The following is a 15,840-nucleotide window of genomic DNA, read 5'->3' on the forward strand; positions in this document are numbered from 1 at the left end:
TCCCTACTGACTAACAATGTTACCCATCTTCTCCTATGCTTCTGGAACATATACAAGTATCTTTTGAAGAGCACTCTATACATCCCTTCCCTTTTAAAATGGACTGTCTTCTCACTATTGAGTTATAAATAATTTTACATGTGCACGCATCTCACTGTTGAGTTATAAATAATTATACACACACATACAAAATCTAGGTTCTACATATAAGAAAACAATTAATAACTGTCTTTCCTGAGTGTGATCTATTTTACTTAATATCCTATGTATCTTTATGTCTTTTATACAAAGTATCATAATAGCTACAAAAATTTTTTAAATTATTCTAATATTGGTGCCTTTTGTTTGTTGTGTTGATTAATTACCATAGAATTCCCACACAATGTTAATTAGATGTATTTAGAGTTGACATCCCTGCCTTGTTCTTAATTTTGAAGAAAAATTATAATTCTTTCACCATTAAACATTTGTACTGAGATCTTGACAACTTTCATTGGGTTGAGAAAGATTTCTTCTATCTTTAGTTTGTTTTGTAGTTTCACCAGAGGTTTGCATTGTATTTTGTCACTGTTTTCTATGCATGTATTCAGAAGATTGCTTATTTATTCTCTTGATTCTATTTGTATGGAATATTATCTTGAATGATTTTTCATGTTGAATCAATGTTGCACACATGAAATAAATTCCTCTTGGTCTTGGATACTAAGGTCAAATTTCTGGTAGAGTTTTAAGATATTTACATCTATACAAAGGATGTTAGTTGGTATTTTTCTTTTCTTAAATATCTTGGGTTTTAAGTAGCAAAGTAACACCAGTATCATGGGATCTCTTCAAAATGTGTTCCTTAACATTTTCTTGGAAGATTTTGAAGAATTTTTCATTTATCTTTAATCTCTGCTAATACAGAAGCTTTTGCTTTGTTTTATTGTTCTACCTATGATCACTTAATAGAATTTACCAATGAAGCTATCTAGATAATAGCTTTTTCTTGGTGGGAATGCCTCATTAGTTCATTATTTTTACTTGCCTCTTTAGGTTTTCTTTCTGAGTTGGTTTTGGTATTTTGTGTATTTCTAGAAATGTGTTCATTTATCTAACAAACTGAGCATAATATTCCTTTGAAATAACGTACTCTATGATGTTGGTGGTTGTGATACTTTGAATGTATGCCCCCCAATAGACTCAGATGTTTTATTAAAGCTTGTAACTTGGATTTCCAGCCACTTGGTTGGAAGAAGTGTCACTTAGTGTCCTTAGGCCAGCCCTCAGGTGTTACTGTGGGAGGGTCTGATTACAGACTAAGGTATTCCGAGCGAGCTCTAGGGGTCCTTCTGCCACAGGCTCATGCTTGCCTGGCTTGTGCTGACTGTGTGGTTGTGTTTCTCCGCTTGGATCTGTGAAAGGGGGCCAACAATATCTGCCAAATGGAAATTCCCCTGGATCTGTAAGCTTCAAATAAATTCCTTCCTTCAATAGAATGCATCTGGTTTTGAAGTTAATTCCATCAGTGTTGAGTTCAGTACAACAGGGGTAATGTCTGCATTCTCATTCTTTTTTCATTTTTATTTTTATTTATTTTTCAAGGTAGGGTCTCAGTCTAGCTCAGGCTGACCTGGAATTTACTGTGTAGTCTCAGAGTGGCCTCGAACTCATGGCGATTCACCTATATCTGCCTCCCAAGTGCTGGGATTAAAGGCGTGCACAACCATGCCCAGCTCTTATATTTTCATTCTTGACATTAATAACTTGAATGTTCTTTGTTTCTAGGAAAATTGAGATAAAGTGTTATCTCTTATTATTATTATTATTTGAAAGAGAGGCAGAGAGAGAGAGAGAGAGAGAGAGAGAGAGAGAGAGAGAGAGAGAGGGAGAGAGAGAGAAGGGGCCCATCAGGACCTCTAGGCACTTCAAACAAACTCCAGACACATGTGTCACCATGCACATCTGGCTTTATGTGGGTCCTAGGGAATCAACCTGGGTCCTTTGGCTTTGGAGGAAATGCCTTAACCACTATGCTCTCTCCAGTCCTGTTTTGTCAATTTTATTGATCATTCCAATAATTAACATTTGGTTTTCTTTTTTAAATTTATTATTTTATATTAACAACTTTCATGATTGTAAACAATATCCCATGGTAATGCTCTCCCCCCCCCCCCACTTTCCCCTTTGAAACTTCATTCTCCATCATATCCCTTCCCCCTCTCAATCAGTCTCTCTTTTATTTTGATGTCATGATTTTTTCCTCCTATTATAATGGTCTTGTGTAGGTAGTGTCAGGCACTGTGAAGTCATGGATATCCAGGCCATTTTGTGTCTGGAGGAGCACATTGTAAGGAGTCCTACCCTTCCTTTGGCTCTTACGTTCTTTCTGCCACCTCTTCTGCAATGGGACCTGAGTCATGAAAGGTATGACTGAGATATTTCAGTGCTGAGCACTCCTCTGTCACTTCTTCCCAGCAGCATGATGCCTTCTGAGTCACCCCAAGTTCACTGTCATCTGAAAAGAGAAGATTCTCTACCAAAAGTGAGAGTAGCATTAACATAAGGGTATGAACATTAAGAGAAGTGCTTACTGGGAAGTTTGATAAGCATAGTGTCTACATTTAGCCAGACAGCAGCAGATGTTACATCTCTACGCCTCATGATTACCCCTGCTGTAGGTTTTCAATATCAGGGATGTATTCCCTCCCATGGAGCAGGCTCCACCATGCCTGAGCTGGATATATTATTTTTGATCTAAATGTTTGCTGTGATAAGTTATGCTATTGGTATTAGATTTTTAAATTATTTTTATTTTTATTTATTCATTTGAGTGTGACAGACAGAGAAAGAGGCAGAGAGAGAGAGAGAGAGAATGGGCACGCCAGGGCCTCCAGCCACTGCAAACAAACTCCAGATGCGTGCGCCCCCTTGTGCATCTGGCTTACGTGGGTCGTGGGGAATTGAGCCTTAAACTGGGGTCCTTAGGCTTCACAGGCAAGCGCTTAACTGCTAAGCCATCTCTCCAGCCCTTTTTTAAAATTTTTATTTGAGACAGAGGGAGAGAAACAGAGTGGTATAACAGAGAGAGAAAGAGAATGGGCATGACAGGCTCTCTAGCCACTGCAAAAGAACTCCAGACACATGCACCACCTTGTGCATCTGGCTTATGTGGGAACTGGAGAATTAAACCTGGGTCCTTAGCCTTTGCAGGGAAGTGCCTAAACCACTAAGTCATCTTGCCAACCTATGATGTTAGATTTTTTAAATGTAGACAACTATAGCTATAATTTCCCTCTGATCATTATTTTCATTGTAAATTATAAGTTTTGACATATTTTCATTATAGGTAATATATATTATATAACAAATAAAATATATGTAAAATATAATATATATCTGGTATATGTTTTGTTTGATATATTAATATCAGGAATATTTTCTAAGTTCTCTTGTGAATTCATTTATACATTGATTATTTGAAATGTGCTATTTAATTTATACACATTAGTAAGTTTATCAAAATTCTTTCTGCTATTGACTCTACCTTCTTTCCATTCTGTTCCAAGAACATATTTTGTCTGATGTGCATTGACTCACATGCTCACATGTATCTGGACTTGTTTTATTTCTTATTTTATCGACTATCCTGGAGAATGCCCATTAGTCCTCCAGAAGAATGCATCCCCCTGATAGTCACAGATGCCCTGCACTTGGGCAGAACATTATATAGTTATGTATTTGGCAGAAATGGCTTTTAGCTTTATTCTACATTTCTTCCCGCCTTCCCTCCCACCCCCCCGCCCCCAGCCATGATCAAATTTAAGTCCTGTGCATGCTGGGCAAGTGCTCTTTCACTGAACTCCATTCCAACTTTCTTTTCTTTTCTTTTCTTTTCTTTTCTTTTCTTTTTTTTTTTTTTTTGGTTTTTCGAGGTAGGGTCTCACTTTAGCTCAGGTCGACCTGCATTCACTATGTAGTCTCAAGGTGGTCTCGAACTCACGGCAATCCTCCTACCTCTGCCTCACAAGTGCTGGAATTAAAGGCATGTACCACCATCCCCGGCATTCCAGCTTTCTTTCTGAACAATTTCTATATCATATTTGATCTTCTATCTACTTGTTACATCCACTATTGAGTATGAGGTATTCAAACTGTCAAATACTATTTTTCATTTACTTTTTATATCTAATGTTGTTAGTCAGGATTTAGTTCATATATTTTGTGCTCATATATTTTGACTTTGGTAGTCTGAATGTGAAATTTACCTCATAGTCTCTTGTGTTTGTGATTTAGATGCATACTTAAAGCCCAGCTGGTGAAGAATTTGGGAGGTAGAACCTGGCTGGAGGAGGCATGCCTCTGGGAGTGGGTCTTGAAGTTTATTAGTATAGCTCCAATGGGTGTTTAAAACTCACTCTCCTCCCTCCCTGTTGGTATGGACATGAAATGCCTGGCTGTTATGCTTCCCAACAGTGGTAAAACTTCCCCTCAACACTATAAGCCAGAAATACTTTTGTTCTAAACACTGCTTCTGACTGGGTGTTTTGAGCCAGGATGAGAATGTAACTGATATAGTGGCTACATGATTATAGCTGTTTTATGTTCTTGGTGGATTATTATTTTATCATTATGCATGTCTTTTATGTCTGGTAACACTTTAGTTTTGCAGCATTTTTTGTCACATAGTTCTCAGGGTCACTGCTTAGAGAGTGTATCCTTTACCATTCAATTTATTTATACCTTTGAATCTACCTTTTGTCTCTTAGTCTCAACATATAACTGAACCTTTTAAAAAGAATCAATTTTGTCAATTTAAGCCTTTATTTGCATAATCCAGACCATTTATAGCCAATGTAATTACTGATATACTTATTTTTTTAAGGCAGGGTCTCTTACTTTGAGCAACATCTTGAAGATTCTGCTAGTGTAGCTAGGCAGCTTGCCTTGAGGAGGGAGATCTATCACCTGTGCTTCCCCAGCACTGGGAAGACTGTTACCATGCGTCTCCACTTGGCCTCTCCCTGGCTGCTGGGGATCTACTCCACTCCTCATGCTTGCATGGAAAGTGTTTTATCCACTGTGCTCTACTCTCAAGTCTTTTTGCCTGAAATATATGTATTTTCAAGAGTATCACTTATTTGTTTCCTGATTTATTTACTTTTGTGGAAAAAATAGACCTTTTCCTAGTACTTATCTTGGTGATTATAGCTAATTTTCATTTATAATGATCTAAGTTGAATTAATACCAAAATAAATTCAGGGTTTATGATAATTTTGCTCCAAGTAGATCTTTTAAACCCATGATAGCATAACAAATTTTATGTTTACACATTGTCTACCCATCAATAATGATTTCTAAATGTTATTATATAAAGTTGTCTTTTAAATGAGGTAGATGGGAAAAACTATAAGATATGTTCTTTTATGGCTGCTGTATATTTCTTTATGTAGTTACCTTTACTCACAGTCCTTTTTTATTCATGTGAATGACTGTTAATCTCTTCTGAGGATGTCCCTGTTATTTTTCTTGCAGGGCCACTCTAACGATGAAGCTTTTGTTGAGCTGCAAGTGCCTTACTTTCTCCTTTACTTTTGATAAATTATTCTTGATTTTCAAGGTGTATTCTTTATTTTTTTTATTATTCATTACCCGGAACATTGAACATACCAATCTACTCCTTTGCTGTTTCTTGGTACTTGATAAGTCACTTTTCTCTTAGGAATGTCAGGATTCTTAGTCAGTAGTTTGGTTTTGAAGTTTGCAGGTGTAGATCTCCAGCAATATTCTAGTTTAGGCTATTGAGTTTATTGGATGTGTAAGTTAATTATTGATCAGATTTAGGAAATTTTCAGCATGTTTTTCCTTCCCTTTACCTTTGTCTTCTCATTTTAGAATATTATAGTACATGCGTTGACATTCTTGATATTGTCTCACATTTACTTTTGTTCTGCTCATTTTCCTTCAGTCATTTTCTTTTTGTGTCTCTCAGACAGGATCATCTCAATTGATGAACTTCATGTTTGCTAATTCTTTTTTTTTAACTGCTCAAATATGCTATTCTGCCTCTAGTACATTTCTCACTTCAGACACTACAATGTTCAACTACAGAATTTGCTTTCTCTTTCTCTTTTTAATAATGCTACTAGTGACAGACCATTGTCATAGATTTAAAAATAGAGCATAATTAAGCTTTTTGAACATATTTTAGGTACTTTAATTATATTTTTGTCTAGTTTCCTCAGATACATTTTCTATTGAATTGTTTTTATGAATCAGATTTTTTCATTTCATGTCTCATAATTTTTATTGATAATTTAGATATATGCTGTGATAACTCTGTAGGTCAAATAATTTCTTCTGTAGGATTTGCTGCTTTTACTGCTTGTTACAGTTGTGGTTGGTTCAGGAACTTGGGTTCACTAGTTCCACAGAGCCCCTGTTCTTTGTCACAGGTGTCCACTTAGAGGGCTCTGGAGCATGATGGGGTGCTCTTTCCACACTCCTCTGGGAAGTTCACAACCATGCCTGGAAGCCTTCGTGTGCTTGGGCAGGGAGTCGGAAATGAGCCTTCATGGCTGGCTATGATTTCTCTTCCAAAAGCCCGCGGTATCTTTCTAATGCCCTACTCATGTAGCCTTATATATTGCCAGACATATGTGGAAGCTTTTAAAGTCTCACACAGACATCTCCTTGTCCAGTTTTCTCTTCTAATGTCTTTGGTTAGCATATTTCTCAGCACAGTATTTATCAATGTTCCCCAGAGTCACAAAGGTTAGAAAATGGCCTGGCACTATTTCCAGCAAATGTACCCACAAATACTGCCCATTCCACCCTGGTCAGGCTCTTAGTCTCATAGGCCTTCCAGTCTTTCTTCCAGTCTTTCTGCAAGTCTCCAGACAAGTCAGAGGACAGAGCTACGTAACACATCTGAAAGAGCTTTGAATGTCATTCTAACTCAGATGGCCACTAGCCTGCATCAGAGACACAAACCTAGAACTAGTGTGATAAAGTACAAAAATCCCTCACAGTAGTTATTGAATTTCAACCAGGGCTTTTTTGTGAAAAAATTTCCTTAGTTTGCTTAAATACTATGATTAATTTTTAGAATGCTGAGAAATAGAATTCTGGTAAGCTTTACTAGGTGTGTTTGTATAGCAGAATAAGCTTTTTACTTTTACTGGGTCTTTACTTTACTATTTTGCCATCATCATTATCATGAAAATTTCTGGGATTAAGGAAAATACATAAGCATATCTGATAGAATTAATATCCCAAGTCATATATATGTATATAAATTTATATTATATATACATATATATGCATATTATAACTTTCTAGACATCTAGCTTTAAAATATGAGAAAAGAAAATGTGTACAGTTTGTGTTTAAGGGAGTTGATTAAATGACTTTAAAAATATGCTAGCTAACTTTTACCTTTTAGGTAGATTGGATCAACATTTAAAATAATATTTCTATTTGTAAGCTTATAGGCCTCACACAGCTCACATAAAATGCACACTGCCAATTCCTGGTGATCTCCACTTCCCATAATGTTAACAAGGTAATTATTACATTTTAATCTGTAAAATAAAAATGAGGGGCTAGAAAGATGGCTTAGTGGTTAAGGTGTTTGTCTGCAAAGCCTAAGGACCCAGGTTCAATTCCCCAGTACCTACTTAAGCCAGATGCACAAGGTGGAGCATGAGTCTGGAGTTTGTTTGCAGTGGCTACAGGCCCTGGTGCGCCCATTCTCAATTTCAATCTCTCTCTCCCTCTTTCTTGCTCTCTTTCTCAAATAAATTAAATTAAATTAAAAAAAATGATTTCCATACATGGTAGTTGACATCTATATTCCTAGAAATCATAGCAAATTATTTAAATTAAAAAATGAAAATTTATTTTAATAAGTTTATCCTCACTTGAATTCTCAAGAAAGCATCCTTGTGAAAAACAAAACCTCATTAATCAGCAATTCCAATAAGAACACAGATAAAGAGCACATTATATCATTTCATCCTACAAGTAGAACCATCTGTAGAATTTTTATATGCAAATATTCATGAAAATGATTCCTTAAAATTATTTTAAATTAACTAACATATCTTAACGCTGAGAATCCACTTACTTGTATGTTCCCTTTAAAAATTATTTGGGTGGCTGGAGAGATGGCTTGGCAGTTAAGGCACTCGCCTGCAAAGCCCGAAATGCCATGTTCCACTCTCCAGATTCCAATTAAGCCAGACACACAAGGTGACACGGGGTGCGCAAGGCGGCGCATGAGTCTGGGTTGGCTGGAGTGGCTGGAGGTTGTGGGGGGACAATTCACCCTCTCAAAACGGAATTTCAAAAACAATTGGAGGAGGTTTTTTTGGGGGGGGCATGTGTGTGGCACAGTACAGATGTGGAGGTCAGAGAACTTTCTGGTTGGTCCCTGATGACTAGGGAGGTAAAACAGTTTTTTAGATGCTTATATGCCATCGGTATTTCTTCTTTTGAGAACTCTCTATTTAGTTCCATAGCCCATTTTGTAATTGGTTGTTTGATTTCTTATTATTTAATTTTTTGAGTTCTTTGAATATCTTATATATTAATCCACTATCAGATGTATAGTTGGCAAAATTTTTTTCCCATTCTGTAGGTTGCCTCTTTGCTTTATTCACAGTGTCCTTTGCTGTACAAAATCTTTGTAATGAGGTCCCAGTGGTTAATCTGTGGCTTTATTGCCTGAGCAATTGGGGTTGTATTCAGAAAGTCTTTGCCAAGACCATTATGTTGAAGGGGTTCCCCTACTTTTGCCCCTAGCAGTTTCAGAATTTCAGGTCCAATGTTAGGGTCTTTAATCCATTTGGACTTAATTCTTGAGCATGGAGAGAGATATGGATATATTTTCATCCTTCTAGAGATACATGATCAATTTTCCCAGCACCACTTGCTGAAGATGCTGTCTTTTCTCTAATGAGTATTTTTGGCATTTTTATCAAATATCAGGTGCCTATAGCTACCCAGACTTACATCTAGGTCCTCTATTCTCCTCCAGTGCCATGCTGTTTATATTACTATGGCTCTGTAGTATAGGTTAAAATCAGGTATGGTGATACAACAAGCCTTATTTTTGTTGCTCAGTATTGTTTCAGATATTCAAGATTTTCTTTATGATTCCAAATGAATTTTGGAATTTTTTTTCTATTTCTGTGAAGAATGTCATTGGAAATTTGATGGGGATTGCATTAAATGTATAGATTGCTTTTGGTAAGATTGCCATTTTCACAATATTGATTCTTCTGAACCAAGAAGGGATGTTTTTCCATTACACAGTGTCTTCTGCAATTTCTGGCATGAGTGTTTTAAAGTTTACATTGCAGATATCCTTCACTTCCTTGGTTAGGTTTATTCCAAGGTACTTTATTATTTTTTTGATGCATTGTTAATGGGAGTGATTCTCTGATTTCATCCTCTGTGTGTTTGTTGTTAGCATATAGGAAAGTTACTAATTTCTCTGTGTTTATTTTGTATCCTGCTACATGGCTATAGGTGTTTATTAGCTCTAACAGCTTGCTGGTAGACTCTTTAGGGTCCTTTATGTATAGAATCATGTCATCTGCAAATAGTGATATCATAACTTGATCTCTTGTTTTCCAATTTGTATCACTTTTACCTGTGTCTCTTGCCTTATTCATATGGCTAAGACTTCCAGTACTATATTAAATAAAAGTAGAGACAGTGGACACCCTTGTCTTATTCCTGATTTTGGTGAAAAGCTTCCAGATTTCCCCTGTTTAGTAATATGTTGGCTATAGACAAATAGCCTTTATTATGTTGAGATATGTTCTTTTATTCCCAGTGTCTGTAGGACTTTTATCATGAAGGATGTTGGATTTTGTCAAATGCTTTCTCTGCATCTAATGAGATGATCATGTGATTTTTGTCATTCACTCCATTTATGTAATGTATTACATTTATTGATTTGTGTATGTAGAACCATCTCTGTATCTCTGGGATAAAGACTCCTTGGTCGTGGTAAATGATCTTTCTGATATATTCTTGTATTCTGTTTGTCAAACTGTTGTTGAGGATTTTTGCATCTATGTTCATGAGGGATATTGGTCTGTAATTTTCCTTTTATGTTCTATCTTTGCCTGATTTTGGTATGAGGGTGATGCTGGCTTCATAAAATGAGTTTGGTAGGATTCCTTCTTTTTCCATTTTATGGAAATGCTTAAGAAGCAATGGTGTTTGTTCTTTCCTGAAGGTCTGGTAAAATTCACCAGTCAATACATCTGGGCCTGGAATATTTTAGTTAGGAGTTTTTTTTTTTTTTTTTAGTAACTGCTTGGATCTCCATACTTGTTATAGGTCTATTTAAGTGATTACTCTCATCTTGATTTAATTTAGGTAGGTCATATAAATCAAGGAAATCATCCATTTATTTCAGATTGACATACTTAGTGCAGTATATTTTTGTAGTATGTCCCCATGATTTTTATTATTAATTAATTAATTATTAATTTTATTATTAATTAACTATTATAAAATTATTAATTATTAATCTTTATTATTTCTTCCCATCTACTGATTATCAGTTTGCCTTGTTCCACTTCTTTTTTTTCAAATTTGTGTTTATTTTTTTTTAATTATTTGAGAGCGACAGACAGAGAAAGAGGCAGAGACAGAGAGAGAGAGAGAATGGGCACACCAAGCCCTCCAGCCACTGCAAATGAACTCCAGATATATGTACCACCTTGTGCATCTGGCTTACATGGGTCCTGGGAAATTGAGCCTCAAACCGGGGTCCTTAGGGTTCACAGGCAAGTGCTTAATCGCTAATCCATCTCTCCAGCCATGTCTTGTTCTTCTTTTTCCAAGGCTTTAAGGGGAAGCATTATGTCATTTACTTGAGACCCTTCTAATTTCTTAATATAGGCACATAAAGCTACAAATTTCCCTCTTAGGACTTCCTTCATTGTGTCTCAAAGGTTTTGGTATGTTGTGTTCTCACTATCATTTGTCTCTATGAATTATTTGATTTCCTTCTTAGTTTCTTCATTGACCCATTCATCATTTAGTAGTGTATTGTTTAGTTTCCATGATTTTGTGTATTCTCTAAAGCTTTTCTTGCTATTGATTTGTACTTGATTCCATTGTGGTCAGATAGAATGCAAGGAATTACTTCAATTTTCTTGTAGTTTTTAAGATTTGCTTTGTGTCCTAATATGTGGTCTATTTTAGAGAATGTTATGTGTGCTGCTGAAAAGAATGTGTATTCTGCAGCATTTGGATGAAATGTCCTGTATATATCTGTTAGGTCCATTTCTTCTATGACCTCATTTAATCCAGATGCCTCTCTGTTTATTTTTTGCCTGGAAACCTGCAATTGATGAGAGTTGGGTGTTGAAGTCACCCCCTGCAACTGTGTTTTGTGTTATTTGTGATCTTAGTTCTAATAGTGTTTGTTTGATAAAGTTGGGAGCCCCCATGTTAGGTGCATATATGTTTAGGATTATAATGCCTTCCTGTTGGCATGTGCCTTTAATCAATATAAAATAACCTTCCTTATCTTTCCTAACTAGTGGTGGACTGAAGTCTACCTTGTCAGATATTAAGATAGCAACCCCTGCTTGTTTTCTAGCCCCATTTGCTTGAAACACTGTTTTCCAACCTTTCACCCTAAGATAGTGACTATCCTTTGTAGAAAGGTGAGTTTCTTGGGGGCAACAAATTGAAGAATCCTGCTGTTTAACCCAATCTGTAAACCTATGTCTTTTGTTTGGAGCATTGAGGCCTTTGATATTAAGAGATATTATTCAAAGGTATGTATTTTTTTGCTATGTTAATAGTATTTCCAGTCTTACCTTTGCTCTCTTGTATTAACTAGTATTTGAATATGGTTTGTTTTTTCCAGGTTCCTCATATGTGTACTTTTCTTTCTCTTCAGCATGGAGGATTCTTTCTGGAGACCTGATTTTTGTCTTCAATTATTCCTTTAGCCTACTTTTGTTGTAGAATGTCCTTATTTCTCCATCTATTTGAATGGATAGCTCAACCTACTTGAATGGATAGTAACCTTGCTTTACATTTGTTAGTTTTCAGAACTTGAAATGCATCACTCCGAGCCCTTCTGGCTTTTAAATTTGTGTTGAGTAATCTGCTGTGATCCTGATGGGCTTTTCTTTGTATGTAACTTGATTTTTCTTTCTAACTGCTTTCAATACATTTTCTTTGGTTTGTATGTTTGATAGTTTAATTATAATACGGTGAGGAGAGGTTCTTTCCAGGTTTTGTGTGTTTGGTTTTCTAAAGGATTCCTGTATCTGCATTGGTGTCTCTTTCCTAATTTGGGAAAAGTTTTTCTTCTATCACTTTGTTGAAAATGATCATTATACCTTTGGAGTGAATTTATTCTTCCCCTTCTACTATACCCTGAATCCTTTTGTTGTTGTTGTTGTTTTGGTGTTGTTTTGTTTTGTTTTGTTTTTTGAGATAGGGTCTCACTGTAGCTCAGGTTGACCTGGAATTCACTATGTAGTCTCAGGATGTACTTGAACTCATGATGAATCTCCTGCCTTTGCCTCCTGAGTGCTGGGAATAAAGGCTTGTGCCACTACACCCAGTGATGACCCTAAATTTTTTTGTTTTATCTTTTCATAGTGCCCTGAATATCTTGAAATTCCCATTCATACTTTCCTATTACTTCTTTCTCTTTGTTGAACTGTGTTAGATCTGCCGTTTGGTCTTCTAGTTTAGAGATTCTGTCCTCTCCATTGTCTAGTCTACTGGTGAGATTTTCTACAGAATTTTTTTACTTCGTTGATTGTATTTTTCATTGCTAGTAAATCTGACTGGTTTTTCTTTATTATTTCTACTTCCTTATTTATGTCTTTTTTATTTCATTAAAATTAATTTAATTCATTAAATCAGTTTCCTATGTCTTCTTTGATTCCTCTGATTTCCTCTTTTATTTCTTTAAGCGTATTTATAGTCATTCATTTGAAATCTTAGGCATTTCCTCTGCCTCCTTCTCTATGGAGATCATTTCTGATGAATCAATACTTTTTAGTGGATTTATATTGTCATCTTGATTTTTGGTGTTTGTTGTGTTATAATGTACATATTTTTGCATCTTGGATTAATTTAATGCTTGGATTTTCTAGTTAGCTGCCATATTATTAGATGTATCAATCAATCTGATGTTATATATCTACTTGGTTGGAGCTTAAGGTGGTAGGTGTGGCTCTTAAGACTCTTGGAGTGTCTACAAAAGTGAACCTTGATGTTGGGTTTGCCCGCAATAAGAGTATTAAATTAGGCTGAGTGGGACAAAATACAGGCAGATTCTAAAATTTAACTAAACAATGTACACATTCAATGAGAAAGAGCACAAAGTATTTATGCAAGAGTAGGTATTATGGCAACCAGATCATCTAACAAACTCACAGTCCCTTGGGGTGTGTGGTGCCCCACACCCTTAATCCTGTCAACTAGGAGGTTAAGATTTATGGTCTGTTGAGGGTTCCAAGTCAGCTTGTGACTAAATGAGACTCTTCCCTAATGAACAACAGAAGAGGAAACAAAGCTCTATAAATCAGGAAGCAAAAAATAATAAGCTCAAAATATAGCTTATTTAAGTTGGCAAATCTGACCATCCATCAGATTTAACATATAATTTATCCTGATATAGAAGGTGTAATTAGCTCTTCAGATTCAGCCCTATATACCAGGCTTATTTGGTGGGTACTGACCTGGTGTAATCCCAGCTACCTTTTGGGATGATTTTGGTCTCAGTTATGCTGTGCTCCTGCTTGGGTCCCTCTTCAGTGTGCTGTGTTGGGTTGTTGGATTGCTTCTCTGGTCACCGATACTGGGTGCTGTGAGCTCCCTACCCCTGGTCTCTGGTGCTGGTTGGTGCTTGTGCTGGCGGTGGGGGAGGGGAGGCTGTGGATGGTGGCTCTAGTTCTCCAGCTGGTCCACGTGATCCTCTACCTCATGATCTGCTCCTCAGTTGGTTGCTATGGTCCTATGTTCACATTTCCTGAATTTGCAAGGAGCTCTGGTGTAAGTGGAAAATCTCACCTGGATTGCCTGGCAGCTGTTTTGTTTGTTGTTGTTGTTGTTGGGTTTTTTTTTTGTTTTGTTTTGTTTTTTTTTTTGCTTTTACTCCCCTAGGCTGCTTTGGTGTGTTTCCTATGCCACCATCTTAACTGGAAGCCCTCGTATATTTACTCTTGCTAATTTATTTTATGCTGTATTTTAACTTTGGCTTTCATTGTCATTTTAAGTTTTTTTCCTGACTAGCTTCCCTTAAAGGTCTTCTTTGGTTCCTTAAATAATGCTGTAGCAGACAGCTTCAGGTTTGCTGAGATGAACTTCCAGACCAGCACAATTATGGAGGAGGGGATATTTATTGAAGCTTACAGATATAGGTGAAGTTCCATAATGGCAGAAAAAACTGGCTTGCTCTAACAAGACCATGCAGAGAGAGAGAGAGGAAGAAGAAGGAAAAACAACAAACAACAACAACAACAAAAAAAAACAAAACCAAGCCACAGCACACAGCACACTTCAGGAACTCCATCTCAGCACGTTGTGTATCATTAGAATGGAATTTCAAATCCACCCCCACACCATAGGGCTCTACCCTGAGTTCTGCCAAGTGCCATTTCTAGGTGGCTGCAGATCTGAATTACAAACTGTGATAAACACTGACTATATTGGGGGCCATCTATTTAAACTAACACAAGTGCTTTCTAATTATTTTTTTTCTATTTGTCTTTCTTTTAAAATCATCTAAGGCTAGAAAGATGGCTTAGCATTTAAGGCACTTGCCTGAAAAGCCACAGGATCAAAGTTCAATTCTTCAGGACCCACATAAGCCAAATGCACAAGGTGGCTGGAGGCAATGGTGCATCAATTCTATCTCTCTCTCTCTTTCGCTCTCTCATAAATAGGTAAATAAAACTAAAATATCAAAATTGTGGTTTCTAATCAATGGCTAATAAAAATGAAGACTATAAATTGTAACTACCTTTGTTGGCCTTTAAAAATTCATCTAATAAAATATCATCTAGTGTGGCTGGGGATATGGCAAGCCTCCTGTCCCTGGTTTGATTTCCCAGTACCCATGTAAAGCCAGATGCACAAAGTGACATGTGCATATGGAGTTCAAGTTCAGCAGCCAAAGACCATGGTGCACTCATTTTCTCTTTCTCTTCTCTCTCTAAATTAAATTTTTTTTAATTATTTATTTATTTATTTGAGAGCGACAGACACAGAGAGAAAGACAGATAGAGGGAGAGAGAGAGAATGGGCGCGCCAGGGCTTCCAGCCTCTGCAAACGAACTCCAGACGCGTGCGCCCCTTGTGCATCTGGCTAACGTGGGACCTGGGGAACCGAGCCTCGAACCGGGGTCCTTAGGCTTCACAGGCAAGTGCTTAACCGCTAAGCCATCTCTCCAGCCCTAAATATTTTTTTTAAAAAAATGTATTTACTATAAATATATCACTAAGAAGGAAATTTTATATCTTGCCCATTACAAATATACAACATTAAAACATTTTTAATGTTTATTTTAATTTTATTTATTTGAGAGACAGATAGAGACAGATGAAGAATGGACACATCAGTTCGATCCTTCAGCTGCTGCCAACGAACTCTAGATGTGTGTACCGCCTTGTGTATCTGGCTTATGTGGATCCTAGGGAATCAAGCTTGGATCTTTGGGTTTTGCAGGCAAGTGCATTAACTACTAAGTCATCCCTCCAGCTCCAAATAAAACATTTAATCTGAAAAAGTTGCCCTTGAGCTATCATGAGTGCAACCACCTTTACTAAAGCACAGGAGAGGAGGCAGGCTTGCTTAGCCT

This window comes from Jaculus jaculus, chromosome 15, assembly GCF_020740685.1.
Source record: "Jaculus jaculus isolate mJacJac1 chromosome 15, mJacJac1.mat.Y.cur, whole genome shotgun sequence".
In the NCBI taxonomy this organism is placed as follows: domain Eukaryota; kingdom Metazoa; phylum Chordata; class Mammalia; order Rodentia; family Dipodidae; genus Jaculus; species Jaculus jaculus.